Raw genomic sequence first — 17595 nt, forward strand, 5'->3', positions numbered from 1 at the left:
TGTGAATGTGGGAGGGGGGAAAAAAAACAAGGATTATCTCAAAAGCAGCAGACCAATCGTTTCTTTAAAAGCTCCTTAAAGAGCCAGTTTTCTTTTCTTCAGATTTTATTTATTTATTTGTGAGAAACATGGGGGGTGGGGGGGGAGAGAGAGACAGAGAGAGAGAGAGAGAAAGAGAGAGAGAGACAGAGACACAGGCAGAGGGAGAAGCAGGCTCCATGCAGGGAGCCCGACATGGGACTGGATCCTGGGTCTCCAGGATCACACCCTGGGCTGAAAGCAGCGCTAAACTGCTGAGCCCCCTGTGCTGCCCAAGAGCCAGTTTTCTTTAGTGCCTAAATCACTCTCTTAAGCCTTGATCTTCCAGCTCTCAGAGCCACAATTCAGCTGAGAGCTCTAATCCAACTGGCATAGGTGGTTTCTGATCCGGAATGAGTTAAGGCTATTGTGGAAAAGAAGGTGTGGATGGGCTCATGTGTTTTAATTATCCCAATTGATCATATTCATTAATAGCAATAAGTAATGTCTTGGTTTCTACTTGACAACTCAGACCTCATTTGCTCTAACCATTTATATTGAAGTTTCACATGTTAACAAGTTTTCTGTATTGGGAGAATTTATACGTATTTTTCAAATTTAGTGTTTAACTGAACCGGCGTTTTAACTCTTAGTGTATTTTCCACATACTAAGCATAACTGGATTTCAGCAATCTGGCCTATTTTTCTGATCAGAGACTCTTGTCAGATGAGGAAGAATAGGAAATGAAAGGCTTGAGCATGTGGGATAAGTGACTTGACTTGGCAGTGAAATCCCTCCCTCTTTTATCTTATGTGCTTATTCTAATTGTTCATACCCCCTCCGGGTGTAGAAAAAACAACTATCTCTTAAGCACATTGGAAATACAAGTTAGGCAATGCCAATTTCATAATGGGCTTGAAGTTGATTGAAAGAGAAGAAGGGATATGAAATGGCAGCCATGCCCCTCTGTTGCCTCTTCTGTTGGCAAGTGTGTACTTGATCTCCTGGTGTCCAAGAAGTCCTTGTTGCTGATCCCCATAAAGGTGATCGCAGTGATCCCCTTCGGGAGCAGTGTGAAATAAACTCAGATCTGTAAGGTCTTCATCTATATCTGAGAACATCCTCTTGGGTGCTGGTGATAAAACTAATCCCCAGTGAATCCATTTTAGGTCATGGTAACTTCCAGGATCTGTTGCCTCTGCAGTGCCAATGACTGTGAAGAACCAGAGGACACTGTGTTCTCTTGTGTTGTATTTGAACTAAAGATTGAAGTGTGAGCCTAATAAGCCAGAGAAACTACAAACATTTGTTGCCTTTATTTCCAGAATAGAGATTTCCTTCTGATTGGGGATCATTTTTGTCCATGTAAGTAGATCTTTCAGGATCCATTGAGCTGAGGAGGTTGTTCATGGTGAGGTGGTGTCTCCCATCAGTCTTACTAGCATAGAATGGAATGTCCCAATGATGATGGCAGCTGCGCTTGTCTTCTTGCTTGGTCTAAACCATTTCTGCACATTTATCTGGTGATTTATTGCAAGCCCAGCTGCTTTGCTTATTTATTCCATACTTGAAATTAAAAAAGATTCATTTGTAATTGAAGCTCAGAGAAATAATATTAAATATGACTTTCCATCAGACAAGGGGCAGAAGATACAAGTTCTGTCTGATGATTTAAAGCCATCTGCAGACAGATGGATGGTTATTTAGAGTAGACCTTTGGATGCCGGTTGGAATGCATTTTGAGCTGCACGAGGTGCTTTCTCTTGGGACCTGAGCTTAAAAACAACAGTATGTTTTTCTGATTAGCATGACCGGCCCCAGTAATCCAGAAATAAAATAAGACTTCAAAACACATGTTCAGACATTCACGCCTACACACATTCATTCATGCTTTTATACCCACCCTCACCCACAGACAGTTACCCTCTTGCCTGAATTCAGAGCCAGGGTTAAAAAGAACCAACTGGAAATGTTGCTGATCAAATTAAATGAAAACAATGGTTGAGGATGTGAGAAAAGGAGTCTAGTGAAGGTGAGCGATAGCTCCAGAAGTTTCTCTACTAGGAATGTTCTGGCAGCAATTCACAGTTACTGTGTTCAGAGTAAAGAATTGGTGTCACTTGGAAACTCCATACAGGTCACTTTGTTAAAAAAGGAGGATTCTGTGTCTTCATCCACAACCTATATTTGTTTGTCATTTTGTTCATTCAATCTGTTCATTTCTTTCTGCTGATAGTTTCTTTGGCTACACAGAAGCATTTTAGTTCGAGGCAGTCCGACTTAATTTTTTCTTTCACTGCTTGGACTTTTGGTGTCCTATCTGGGAAATCACTGCTGAGACTCATGTCCAGCAGTCTTTCCCTTATGTTTTCTCCTCTAGATTTTATGGTTAGATCTTAAATTTAAGTCTCATCACTTTGCTGCTTATTCTTTGGAGTGGTTTAAGATTGGGGTCCCATGTCCTTCTTGGTCCCATATCCAGTCATCCCATCACCATTTCTTGAAGAGACCATCCTTTCCCACATCATGTGTTTTCGACTCACTCACTAAGTGTTAGTTTTGACCTGAGGAAGTTCTGCAAAATAAAAAAAGACAGCAAAAAGAAGGAAAACAAGACAGCAAAAGACAGCAAAAAGAAGGAAACAAGCAGAGCAGCCAGTTCCTGTACTAAAAACAAGGAAAGCTCAGGAGACCAGAGATCACCTTAAGGACACTGTTGGCACTGGTCTTCTTCTCACTAGCTGGCTGCCTTTTAAGAAGGAGATGCATTTCTTGTGCCTCAGTTTCCCAATCTCTTCATTAGGGAGCTCAACTAGATCAGACTTTCTCAACTTGACTTTTTCTATGGTAAATAAATGTGATAACCTTCCCAATGCTGATCCCAGGACGTTGACTGTGCCTCAACCTCTTTTTATTCTATGAAAGAAATCTTAACAGAAAACAAGTCAAGTGCTATTATTTAGGATGCCTGGGTGGCTCAGACAGTTGAGCATCTGACTCTTGATTTCTGCTCAGGTCATGATCTCTGGGTCATGGGATTGTCGGGCTCTGTGCTCAGCAGGGAGTGTCATTGGGATTCTTCCTTTATAGTTCACTCGCTTGCTTGGTCTCTCTCAAATATTTTTTAGTAAGTGCTATTATTCTAGGATAGCCTTGAATTCTCCTCAATCTGTATAACTAAAATTTGATATTTTAATGATCATTAGTACTAAATAACTCAGTGGTCTGGCCACATTGTTACAGACACCTGCTGACACTGAGGACTTAAGAAACTGAAAGAAACATTCTAGATAATACATTGAATGGTATTCAATGAATACCATTCAGCGAAAAATTAACATAGCCAGAAATGAGAGTGCTATTCTTAGAAAGGTCTATAAGCTTGGCCCTTAGCTGGCATCTGAGAACTTGATTAGTAGAGAGTTGCCTTCCCTGACCCAAAGCTTTTCATAAAAAAAGCATTTTTCAGTGTGTCCAGACTGTGCAAACAATATGGTGGATGCTGAGCAATGTTACTTTCTGGGGCTTGAGAATTGGGGTAGAGGTAGGTAGAGGGTGTTAGGTAGAGGGGTGCTTATTTTACCAGACTTTTTTTTTAAAGAGATTTAAATTTTTTATTCATGAGACACACACACACACACACACACACACACACACACACACACACACAGAGAGAGAGAGAGAGAGAGAGAGAGAGAGAAAGACATAGGCAGAGAGAGAAGCAGGATCCCTGCAGGGAGCCTGATGTAGGACTTGATCCCAGGACCCGGGATCACACCCTGAGCCAAAGGCAGATGCTCAACCACTGAGCCACCCATAAGCATTCCTTGACCAGCATTTAACCAAATGTTGGGTGTGAAGTTTCTATTGTTAAGTGTTGCTATAAATGTTGCTGTAGGAACTAAGAATGTCTTATGTGACTCCACCAGGAGAGAACTCTTGGAAGCGTACACCTAGTTTTCTTCAGGCTTTAACCCCTGTACCTTTTCCTTTTGCTGATTTTTGCTTTTTATCTTTTCACTGATGTTTCTTTTTTTTAATAAATTAATTTTTTATTGGTGTTCAATTTACCAACATACAGAATAACACTCAGTGCTCATCCCGTCAAGTGCCCCCCTCAGTGCCCGTCACCCAGTCACCCCCCCCCCCCGCCCTCCTCCCCTTCCACCACCCCTAGTTCGTTTCCCAGAGTTAGGAGTCTTTATGTTCTGTCTCCCTTTCTGATATTTCCCACACATTTCTTCTCCCTGCCCTTATATTCCCTTTCACTATTATTTATATTCCCCAAATGAATGAGAACATAATTCATTCAGCATAATACCCTCCAGTTCCATCCACGTTGAAGCAAATGGTGGGTATTTGTCATTTCTAATGGTTGAGGAATATTCCATTGTATACATAGACCACATCTTCTTTATCCATTCATCTTTCGATGGACACCGAGGCTCCTTCCACAGTTTGGCTATTGTGGACATTGCTGCTACAAACATCGGGGTGCAGGTGTCCCGGCATTTCATTGCATCTAAATCTTTGGGGTAAATCCCCAACAGTGCAATTGCTGGGCAGGTCTATTTTTAACTCTTTGAGGAACCTCCACACAGTTTTCCAGAGTGGCTGCACCAGTTCACATTCCCACCAACAGTGTAAGAGGGTTCCCTTTTCTCCGCATCCTCTCCAACATTTGTGGTTTCCTGCCTTGTTAATTTTCCCCATTCTCACTGCTGTGAGGTGGTATCTCATTGTGGTTTTGATTTGTATTTTCCTGATGGCCAGTGATGCAGAGCATTTTCTCATGTGCTTGTTGGCCATGTCTATGTCTTCCTCTGTGAGATTTCTCTTCATGTCTTTTCCCATTTCATGATTGGATTGTTTGTTTCTTTGGTGTTGAGTTTAATAAGTTCTTTATAGATCTTGGAAACTAGCCCTTGATCTGATACGTCATTTGCAAATATCTTCTCCCATTCTGTAGGTTGTCTTTTAGTTTTGTTGACTGTATCCTTTGCTGTGCAAAAGCTTCTTATCTTGATGAAGTCCCAATAGTTCATTTTTGCTTTTGTTTCTTTTGCCTTCGTGGATGTATCTTGCAAGAAGTTACTCTGGCTGAGTTCAAAAAGGGTGTTGCCTGTGTTCTCCTCTAGGATTTTGATGGAATCTTGTCTCACATTTAGATCTTTCATCCATTTTGAGTTTATCTTTGTGTATGGTGAAAGAGAGTGGTCTAGTTTCATTCTTCTGCATGTGGATGTCCAATTTTCCCAGCACCATTTATTGAAGAGACTGTCTTTCTTCCAATGGATAGTCTTTCCTCCTTTATCGAATATTAGTTGACCATAAAGTTCAGGGTCCACTTCTGGGTTCTCTATTCTGTTCCACTGATCTATGTGTCTGTTTTGTGCCAGTACCACACTGTCTTGAGGACCACAGCTTTGTAGTACAACCTGAAATCTGGCATTGTGATGCCCCCAGATATGGTTTTCTTTTTTTAAATTCCCCTGGCTATTCGGGGTCTTTTCTGATTCCACACAAATCTTAAAATAATTTGTTCTAACTCTCTGAAGAAAGTCCATGGTATTTTGATAGGGATGGCATTAAACGTGTATATTGCCCTGGGTAACGTTGACATTTTCACAATATTAATTCTGCCAACCCATGAGCATGGAATATTTTTCCATCTCTTTGTGTCTTCCTCAATTTCTTTCAGAAGCATGCTATAGTTTTTAGGGTATAGATCCTTTACATCTTTGGTTAGGTTTATTCCTAGGTATCTTATGCTTTTGGGTGCAATTGTAAATGGGATTGACTCCTTAATTTCTCTTTCTTCAGTCTCATTGTTAGTGTATAGAAATGCCACTGATTTCTGGGCATTGATTTTGTATCCTGCCATGCTACCGAATTGCCGTATGAGTTCTAGCAATCTTGGGGTGGAGGCTTTTGGGTTTTCTATGTAGAGTATCATGTCATCAGCGAAGAGGGAGAGTTGGACTTCTTCTTTGCCAATATGAATGCCTTTAATGTCTTTTTGTTGTCTGATTGCTGAGGCTAGGACTTCCAGTACTATGTTGAATAGCAGTGGTGAGAGTGGACATCCCTGTCTTGATCCTGATCTTAGGGGAAAGGCTCCGAGTGCTTCCCCCTTGAGAATGATATTTTCTGTGGGCTTTTTGTAGATGGCTTTTAAGATGTCGAGGAAAGTTCTCTCTATCCCTACGCTCTGAAGAGTTTTGATCAGAAATGGATGCTGTATTTTGTCAAATGCTTTCTCTGCATCTAATGAGAGGATCATATGGTTCTTGGTTTTTCTCTTGCTGATATGACGAATCACATTGATTGTTTTACGAGTGTTGAACCAGCCTTGTGTCCCAGGGATAAATCCTACTTGGTCATGGTGAATAATTTTCTTAATGTATTGTTGGATCCTATTGGCTAGTATCTTGTTGAGAATTTTTGCATCCATGTTCATCAGGGATATTGGTCTGTAATTCTCCTTTTTGGTGGGGTCTTTGTCTGGTTTTGGAATTAAGGTGATGCTGGCCTCATAGAACGAATTTGGAAGTACTCCATCTCTTTCTATCTTTCCAAACAGCCTTAGTAGAATAGGTATGGTTTCTTCTTTAAACGTTTGATAGAATTCCCATGGGAAGCCATCTGGCCCTGGACTCTTGTGTCTTGGGAGGTTTTTGATGACTGCTTCAATTTCCTCCCTGGTTATTGGCCTGTTCAGGTTTTCTGTTTCTTCCTGTTCCAGTTTTGGTAGTTTGTGGCTTTCCAGGAATGCGTCCATTTCTTCTAGATTGCCTAATTTATTGGCGTATAGCTGTTCATAATATGTTTTTAAAATCGTTTGTATTTCCTTAGTGTTGGTAGTGATCTCTCCTTTCTCATTCATGATTTTATTAATTTGAGTCTTCTCTCTCTTCTTTTTAATAAGGCTGGCTAATGGTTTATCTATCTTATTAATTCTTTCAAAGAACCAACTCCTGGTTCTGTTTTCTGTTCCACAGTTCTTCTGGTCTCGATTTTGTTGAGTTCTGCTCGAATCTTTATTAACTCTCTTCTTCTGCTGGGTGTAGGATCTATTTGCTGTTTTTTCTCTAGCTCCTTTATGTGTAAGGTTAGCTTTTGTATTTGAGTTCTTTCCTTTTTGAATGGATGCTTGTATTGAGACGTATTTCCCCTTCAGAACTGCTTTTGCTGCATCCCAAAGATTTTGAAGGGTTGTATCTTCATTCTCATTAGTTTCCATGAATCTTTTTAATTCTTCCTTAATTTCCTGGTTGACCCTTTCATCTTTTAGCAGGATGGTCCTTAACCTCCACGTGCTTGAGGTCCTTCCAAACTTCTTGCTGTGATTTAGTTCTAATTTCAAGGCATTATGGTCTGAGAATATGCAGGGGACGATCCCAATCTTTTGGTATCGGTTCAAACCCAATTTGTGACTCAGTATGTGGTCTATTCTGGAGAAAGTTCCATGTGCACTTGAGAAGAATGTGTATTCAGTTGAGTTTGGATGTAAAGTTCTGTAGATATCTGTAAAATGCATCTGGTCCAGTGTATCATTTAAAGCTCTCGTTTCTTTGGAGATGTTGTGCTTAGAAGACCTATCGAGGGTAGAAAGAGCTAGATTGAAGTCACCAAGTATAAGTGTATCATTATCTAAGTATTTCTTTACTTTGGTTATTAATTGGTTTAAATATTTGGCAGCTCCCATATTCGGGGCATATATATTGAGGATTGTTAAGTCCTCTTGTTGGCTAGATCCTTTAAGTATGATATAGTGTCCCTCTTCATCTCTCACTACAGTCTTTGGGGTAAATTTTAGTTTATCTGATATAAGGATGGCTACCCCTGCTTTCTTTTGAGGACCATCTGAATGGTAAATGGTTCTCCAACCTTATATTTTCAGGTTGTAGGTGTCCTTCTGTCTAAAATGAGTCTCTTGTAGACAGCAAATAGATGGGTCCTGCTTTCTTATCCAGTCTGAAACCCTGCGCCTTTTGATGGGGTCATTAAGCCCATTCACATTCAGAGTTACTATTGAGAGATATGAGTTTAGTGTCATCATGATATCTATTCAGTCCTTGTTTTTGTGGAATGTTCCACTGAACTTCTTCTTAAAGGGGAATTTTAAGAGTCCCCCTTAAAATTTCTTGCAGAGCTGGTTTGGAGGTCACATATTCTTTCAGTTCCTGCCTGTCTTGGAAGCTCTTTATCTCTCCTTCCATTTTGAATGAGAGCCTTGCTGGATGAAGTATTCTTGGTTGCATGTTCTTCTCATTTAGGACCCTGAATATATCTGCCAGCCCTTTCTGGCCTGCCAGGTCTCTGTGGAGAGGTCTGCTGTTACCCTAATACTCCTCCCCATAAAAGTCAGGGATTTCTTGTCTCTTGCTGCTTTAAGGATCTTCTCTTTATCTTTGGAATTTGCAAGCTTCACTATTATATGTTGAGGTGTTCAACGGTTTTTATTGATTTTAGGGGGGGATCTCTCTATTTCCTGGATCTGAATGCCTGTTTCCCTTCCCAGATTAGGAAAGTTTTCGGCTATGATTTGTTCAAATACATATTCTGGCCCTCTGTCCCTTTCAGCACCCTCGGGAACCCCTTCCTCAGGCTGTCATTTGTTTCCCTTAATCTATTTTTATGGTCTTTTAATTGTCTCTTTTTCCCTCAGTTTCCCTCTTTGCCATCAACTTGTCTTCTATGTCACTCACTCGTTCTTCCACCTCATTAACCCTCGTCGTTAGGACTTCTAGTTTGGATTGCATCTCATTCAATTGATTTTTAATTTCTGCCTGATTAAATCTAAATTCTGCAGTCATGAAGTCTCTTGAGTCCTTTATGCTTTTTTCTAGAGCCACCAGTAGCTGTATAATAGTGCTTCTGAATTGGCTTTCTGACATTGAATTGTAATCCAGATTTTGTAACTGTGGGAGAGAGGACTGTTTCTGATTCTTTCTTTTGAGGTGAGGTTTTCCTTCAAGTCATTTTGCTCAGTGCAGAGTGGCCAAAAACAAGTTGTATTGGGAAAAGGAGAAAAAGAGAGAGAAAGAAGGAAGGAAAAGAGAAAAAGAAAAAAGAAAAAAGGGAGAAAAAAAGGAAAAAAGAGAAGAAAAAGAGAAAGAAAAAGAAGGGGGAAAAAGGGTGGGGGAAGCAATCAGAATCAAAAAGAAAAAAAAAAAACAACACGGGGGAGTATCTTCTGATTCTGTGTACTTTAAGTCCCTTGGCTTCCCCTGGAACTTGTCCGTCTAGCTGGTCTTCTGGGGGAGGGGCCTGTTGTGCTGATTCTCAGGTGTTAGCACTTGGGGGAGCTGCTCTGCCCCTGCCTGGTGCAGGGCTCAGTGGGGGTTGTTTACCCCGTGAGGCCGCAGGAGGAACAGCCCCAGTGGCGGGGCAGCTCTGGAAACCTGGAGTCAGCCCCCGCAGGAACTCCGGAGCTCTCCGTCTGCAGGGCCTGGAGGCTCCGGGCGGGGCCGCTGATCTGCTCAGCTGGGGCAGGAGCGTCCTCGCTGTCCTCGGCCCTCCCGGCGTCTGCCTGTCCCGGGGGAGGCCGGATTCCAGGCTGTGTCCCGGCGCCCTGTGCTCCGGAGCCTGCGCTGTTGGATTCGCGCTCCCGCCCCGCAGCCCCCTCCGCGGAGCCGCCCCCGAGCCCCCCGAGCTGCTCCGGGTCCCGCCGTGCGCGCTGCAGCCCTTAGGGAGCTCGGCGCCCTCTCCCGGGGCGCAGGTGTCTGTTAGTGTCCCCGGGAGCCCAGGGCATCCCCGCCCTCCTGGGTCCTGCTCCACCTCCCTGCGAGCCCCTTTCCCCCGGGAAGGTCGGTGCAGCTCCTGCCTCTCGGGGACGGGGCTCTCCTGTCCTGGGGACACTCGCCCCGGCCTCAGCCCGGTTCCTCGTGGGCCCCTCCCCCTCGGAGGCCTTTTGTTTCTTTATTTCTTTCCCCCCCGTCTTCCTACCTTGATGGAAGGGCGAACTCTTCTCCCTGTAGCGTTCCAGCTGGTCTCTCTTTAAATCTCAGGCCGAATTCGTAGATTGTCAGGATGAGTTGAAGGTTATCTAGGTAATTTGGTGGGGACAGGTGACTTGGGGACCCTAGTCTTCCACCGTCTTGCCCCTCCCTCACTGATGTTTCTGTGTTGGGTTTAGTGGGTACACTTAGCAAATAAATGAAACCTGGGGGTGGTTTGGGGGACCTCTGATCCAGTGCCATACTGACTTATTAAAAAACTCTTCAACAGATACTACCTATGGAATCTCTCTTGAGGTGAAGAGACAGGAGTGGGGGAAGAACAATGAATAACACCCACATAGGCCTCAGGTGAGTGGATGAGATTGACTTCGTCAGGGGAAGAAATGCAGTGGAGCAGATGCACCAGTCTGCAGGGCTGGATGGAGGCTCAGTGTCATAGAAGGTAACTTGGCATTACAATGGAGATACGGTGGTTTAAATTTGGCAACTTAGAGGTGACTTACGGAGCCCGATCTGAGTTTGGGTACAGAGAGAAGTCCCAGGAAATGTTAGATATGACTAAGGAGCTACTTGAAAAAAGCTCTTGAGAGATGCAGAGGCCCAGGATTTGTTAGTTCTCCTTCACCTGAGAGAGAAGGTATTAGTATTGAGGGAGGGATACCTTCTGAAAGAATCTTCAGGTCAGGGCCTCAGGAATTCCATGACAGCTTAAAATCTGGATGCTTGAATGGCTCTGAGCATGGCTTTGAGGATTATAAAAATAATGCCTAAACCTAGTGTTTCTGGTGGATCAGATGGGGTTTTATGTTTTCTATGAATTGAATTGTTGAATCATCTCAATACCCCACGTTGCATTTTTTTCATCATCCCAATTTTATAGATGGAAAGCAGAGGACCAGAAAGTTATTTTGCCCACATAATTGTGCTTATAGACCTATACTTGGAGTGCTGTGCTCTGTTGCTGTGGAAGTTGATAGAGCTCTATCAACTTGGAAGAACTGTGGAAATTCATTAGTTATACATGGGACTTTTTTTTCTGTCTGCATGTTCTTTTTCTGAGAAAGCTCTACAGCCCATCCAAGATGATGGGAGGAAAAAGGCGGCCTCCTCACCTGCCTAATGTAAGGTCCCATTACTGTGGGGGAATAGTTGCATCAGCCAATGCAGTGATGAAGCACCTGGTTTGGAGCCAGAGGAAGAAGTGGTTGGACATGCCCTTTGGTGACCACCTAACAGGGGGACAACTTGCTTAGATGTTTCTGTGCTTCCATGCCTTGATTGGTGAATCAGGAGAATGTAGTATCTACTTTTCATGGTTGTTGTGAGGACTAAAAAGGGAATGAGTCTAAGTCCTTGGCACACTGCCTGGTACTTACTAAGCACTCCACAAATGGTAGCTATTACCTAATCATTAGGGGATGGGTTATGTTCCCACCAATGTCCATTTCATGGCCACTTGTAATTTACCACTAATTACATTTTGATGACATTGCATACAGTATTTAATTGACTGAAAAATCCCATTAATACTTCATAATGGGGTATACAAATGACACAGGGAAAACATTGTTAGAATATTTCATAGGAAGAGCCATTTTTTCCTTATTTCAATTAAATATTGATAGCTTAAAACAGTGAGTATATCTCATTGGTAATGTTTATCTAGATGGGACCATGAGGCTTCTCACGATCAGGGGCTGCAGTCATTTTATAGCTGCTGCATTTAATCCCCTCTTGACCACCTTTATTACTCTGTCAATCAGCACCTTTCCCGGGAGTAAATTTTAAATTTTTACATAAATTCCAGTTGGTTAATATAGAGTGTAATAGTTGTTTGAGATGTACAATAGAGTGATTTAACACATCCCTATGACACCCGATGCTCATCACAAGTGCCCTCCTTAATCCTGGGGGAAATTTTTGACTTCTGTCTTGGCTCACTTACCAGCTTACTTTTAGGAGGAGAGTCTTGGTACTCCTGGAAGATACTCAGCTGCCATCTTCTGGACCTTACATAGTTACTAGTTTTTCATGCTTGGGGACATGATGCCAAGAGCTGGGACTTCACTGGATGGGCTTTCCACCATCTCCAATGCAGTCTCTACTAATGTCCTGAGGGGTACCTTCAACCACATGTCACTGGCTGCCACTTTTCCCCTCCCTCCATCAACTTTTGTTGAAAAAGTTAAGAAATTGTGCTCAGAGCCACTTATGGGTTTCTAGTTCTCCTTTTTTCTTGAGTGGACCTTGGTTGACCTAGAATCCCTGCACCCAACCTTGAACCCTTGCTATGGGTATCGACATTGCCTCTTACAGGACTGGTGCGAGGGGTTTGGAAAGGAGCTGCTTAATGGTCCACATAAAGAGAACTTTGAATACCCTTTTTTCCTTATACTGCTGTTATTGGAGACCACTGGGTCTTTTCCCACTTGTGCATCTGCAAAGCCTGGATTTCCTGGTCTTCTATATGCATTGTGGGTATTTGTCTTTAGTGTCACTTTATACTTGTCCTTGATGAAATTCATCCATTGCTAGGAAAATGTAGAGTATTCTGTTGTTTCAGAATTCTAACTACAGCAGTTAATCAAATGTTACCTGAATTTTATTTATACAAGCTCAAGCTCAACTCAGACTCCCACTCATCTTGGGATGATGTGAAAAATACTGTTGTCTCTATTTCAGTCATTCATAGGCAACATCTTCAAAACTTGATGCTGTATACAAATAGTTCCTTGTTGTTACTTACCCAATAAACTTAAAGTCAAATGTGTCCTGACTGGAAGAATTGCTGATGTGTTTCATGCACACGGGAGAGACCCAGGCAGATCTCCTTGCCTTGATATTACTCTTGGACTTCAGGCCTCAGGTCCATTAGTCACACCATCAAGACTGTAGTTGGACCATCCTTACTTACTTCTTTTGTGTTTGAGAAGGTCCTATGAAATGTAAAATAAGACTTCATATATTGTTGATGGCATCATAAGGAAACTAAATAGGTTTGCTAATACTGATATTTGGTTGCTGTGCAGTATCTAAATCAGGGGCCTGGGATCTGAGCAGACTGAAGAGGAGCTGCTCTGTCCCTCACATGAACATTCATAACTAAAAGAGTGAGAGGCTGAGGTAGGGGTGCTGCTGATTGCCTGATAAGTCCTGGGAGAGAGAGACAGCTCACAGATCAGCAGGTGTCACTGTTATTGTTACCTTGTCTTCTCCAGCTGTTGGATAAGGTTTATGTGAGGAGTATAATACTGGTTCTATATTTGAATGAGAATAAGCAATGCTAACTACTATTAAGGAGAAGTATACCCACCTATGCAAATAAAAATGATTTATTTTTCTTAAGTCATAGTTGTAAGTAGTTAAGAAGGTCCTCTGAGGCATGCATTTTCTTAGGGCCTTCACAGGGATCTTGGTGCTGCTGCCTTTGTATGTTTATAGTATTTTGGACCAAGGGATCAGGGTAAATCATTTGGGATATCTCAGAAGCCAGGCCTAGAAGTGGCAACTTGACTTCTTTCCATATTTCATTGACCAATATGCTCTACTTAGATGTCATGTAGGTAGAACATGGGTTTGGGGGTTTCTTCCTGCCCCTTTTGTCCTGCTCAGGAGGAAAAGGAAATGGTTAAATACCTAGTATTACCTCTACCCTACTATCAAAGCTACTTGACTTCTATGTGCAAACTTATCTCGATTTCAGGTCCTTCCTTCCAAGCTGGTGCAGAATGGAGAAGTTATAGATTGAACTGGAGGCATTCAGCCTGAAGTTCATCTCTGATCTATTTCAGTTTCAATCAGTACACTCCTGAGGTGCAGTTGAGTCTCTGTCCTCATCTTGTAATAATCACATGTATTACTTTTCTCTTGCTGCTGGGACAAATTATCACACACTGAGTGGTTTAAAATAACACAAATTTTTTACAGTTCTGTAGACAAAGTGTCTAACATGAGTCACACTAGAGCTCACAGAGGTTGGCAGGGTTGCCTTTTCTGGGGTTCTAGAGGAGAACCATTTTCCTTGCTTTTTCCACTTTCTAGAGGCCATTCACATTGCTTGGCTTGTGGCCCCTTCCATCTTGAAATTCACACCTTAATTCCAACCTCACTTCTACCTCCCACCCAACTCAGCTAGGAAAGGTTAAGTACCTGTGTGATGAGGTAATAGGGGATAATCTTCTCCTATGAAGGTCCTTAACATGATCAAAGTCACTTTTTCCATGCAATGTAATTGAACAGATGCCAAGGATTAGGGTGTGTTTACCTTTGTCCAGGGCATGCATTATTTTGCCTACCACACCTGGTGAGCTCTTCCATGGTACTCACCATCTAGCAGGTTCTTTTAAATGCCCCTTAAATATATATCTTTATTTCATTTTCATGTCAATCCTGTAAAATAGATCCTACTGTTAAGCATATTTTCAAATGAATTTTTAGATGAGGAAATTATGGTTCAAAGAGGTCAGTTGATTCAAGTTCATGAGAATGGGAAGTGGTAGCAATGGGTTTCAATCCTAGGCATCAGACTTTGGTATCCAGGCCTTTAATTATGACCTTACACTATCTGTGTACTGTAGTGTAGTAATGGATAGTATGTGATGTAAAGTATGAAAGTGAATCATACCTAGGATTTAGTACACAGGCGTCGAACCTTTACCTCATTAGGCGTCTAACGATTTACCTTGAAATCTTTATCTTCACACCTCAAGTCCTGTTACTGACTTGGGATGCATGAAACTTGCTACTTCTTGACATTCTGCTAATGATAAATCCATATTTTCCTTGTGTGGATTTGGCCCTGCTACTGATGGTGAATGACCATAGTAACTTTCAACCGTTTTTTAACATTTCCATTTAAATCCAGGAGAAAGTTTCTGCCAAGTGCTTAGGTCTTAAACATTCTCTGACACTGATGATTCTTTTTTTTAAATTTGTTTATTTTAGAGAGAGTGAGCACAAGTCGGGGGAAGGGCAGTGGGAAAAGGAGAAGAGAGAAGCAGACTCTCTCTGCTGAGCAGGGCTCCATCCCAGGACCCCAGGATCATGACCTGAGCCAAAACCAAGAGTCAGACACTTATCTGACTGAGCCACCCAGGCACTTTTTGATGGCTATTGGTAACAAAAAGTACACACCTTAGATTAAACATCTTCTTTGGAGAAACAGGATTGGCTACCTTTCAATAGCACTGTTTTAATTGTTTTGGTTACTTTCTATGGACGGCAGGCCATCCTATTTTTCTATTTATATATGCAATGATATAGTTTTTACAAATTAGAGATAAATCTATTTGAAGAAACGTTAAGCACCTAAAATAGAAGATTAGGTAAATGATTATTGCCCAGTTGAGAGGGAGGTATATGAGCAGATGACACATGTCAAACGCAGTGCTGAGTAACTGCCTGCATCTTGCACTACTGCTTGCTCTTAGGTGATTACTGCTTGATGGCCTCTCCCTAGCTACTGGGATCATGCTCTCTGTGTCCCTGTCCGCCCACCTGGGCTCCCCACCCTGCCTGACAGTGTTCCCTTGATACTTGGCCCTCCCCTCCACATTCTGGCCGCTCAGCAGCACAGTCCCCTTCCTGCTTGTCCATGTGACAAGATAGGGCAGCTGTGGGACTCTGAGTGCTGCACTGGGATTACAGACTGTGATCCCAGACAATGAACCGTGTCTTTTGGAAGTTAGAAGCCCAGGCATTCCAACGAGAAGGAATGTTAGAAAAGACCTCCTCAATATCAATGAGATTTTTACAAGTGAGAGAACATACTTTAAAAAACAGACGTGAGAGAAATGTGTGTTTTTTAATAGTATGGTTTATTTATTTTTTTACATTTTTTAAAAGATAGTTGTTATTTTTGAGAGAGCTACTTATTAAGTGTGCTTGATACCTGCTCCTTTCAATCACCAGTGATTTTAGGGCATTTTCATTGCACAAGAGCTAGCGTGAATGGTGGGGAGGGACAGAGGCAGAGGAAGAGGGAGAAGCAGACAGTGCTGAGCTGGGAGCCCGATCCCAGAACCCCTGAGATCATGACCTGAGCCGAAGGCAGATGGTTAACTGACTGAGCCACTCAGACAGAGTTGTGGCTAAAATAAGGATACATGGTCATTTAGCAAGACCCAAAGCCACTAGGAGTATATTCACACACCCCTTGACAACGGTGAGAAGGTAAAGATAGCTTTGAATGTTTCCAAGCTGAGGTTTATATACAGGGGTTTGCATACAATTAGATTTAGATTACAAAATGAAGAATCTACAATTGCTGGTGTGAATATAATGCAAAAGAAAATAATTGAAAGGTTATGTTTTCACTTAATATTAGTAATTGATATTTCTGATTTTTTTCCTTCATGAAGAAGGCAATATAATTTTTCCAGATCTTTTTTTTCTTTTCTTTCCTCTTTTTTTTTTTTTTTTTTTTTAAGAGCATGTGCCAGTGGGGATGAGGGAGGGGCAGAAGGGGAGAGAGAATCTTAAGCAGGCTCTACTCCCAGCCCAGAGCCCCACAGGGGCTGACCCTGAGATCATGACCTGCGCTGAAATCAAGAGTTGCATGCTTAACTGGCTAAGCTACCCGGGCGCCCCTGATTTGTCAAGATTTCTTATATTCATCCTACTAAGAAATACTGCTGGTTCTGTTTTATATCTTGATCAGTTTAATCAAGGAAAACTTGATGCTGAGCAAGCTTATGAAAGACACAAAAATATCCTCCTGTCTCCCAGTTCTTCTGCTTTTTATCTATGCTTTCAGGTTCATGTTTCCTCAGATGGAGATATTGTTGAGCTGTTGCCAGGGGATGGGATGCTGTAGATCAAAGTTAATGGATTTGGTTTTTTCATACTCTGCATTTGTTGGCACAGGGATTTTAAAGAGCAGGATGCTAGCAATGAATGATGGTCACATTGAAGCCTGCTTATCCCTAGCCTATTGATTTTTTGTTTTCGCTGCTATTGAGGGGAAAAAAATTCATACAATGAAACTAATACACACGGAAATATTACAGGCTCACGTGTTGCCTCCCTTAGGAGAAAACTTTTCTGTCCTTTGTAAAACTGATTTTGCCTGTGATGTGAAGCTCTTGAGAAAAGAATGCAATGGAGCTTTCGTAGAGAGGAATTTCATCCATATGTACTCACAATAAAAATGCCTGAGAACACACCAGCACATGGAGATTGACAGACCAGTAGGGAGGCACTTGGCCTGGTCACCTTGGTCCTCAATGACATTGGGGTTCCTCAGGGGAGCTTTGCTGTCCATATGTCCTCATGGCCATTGGAGCTGCTGCCGCCCATGCTATAAATGATGTTCTTAGAGCCAGTGAGATTCTCTGGGGCCCAGAACCTGTGTATCCTCTGCAACCTGGCCATGTTCAGTGCACATTTTGCCATGCTTCACGGACCTCAGGCAAAACAGTGCTCTTCTTGCTCACACCAGTGTGTAGGTTCCGAGCTTAGGGATAGGGCTCTTCCGTGAAACAGATGCTCTAGGGAGTTAAAGGGTGACCTTTCCAAAAGATAGCTCTTTGTCCTCATCCTGGAACCTGTGAATGTGACCTTATTTTGGAAAAGTTAAGAACCTTGAGACAGTTCTGACAACCACATAGGCCC

Source organism: Canis lupus, chromosome 11, assembly GCF_003254725.2.
Source record: "Canis lupus dingo isolate Sandy chromosome 11, ASM325472v2, whole genome shotgun sequence".
Taxonomy (NCBI): domain Eukaryota; kingdom Metazoa; phylum Chordata; class Mammalia; order Carnivora; family Canidae; genus Canis; species Canis lupus.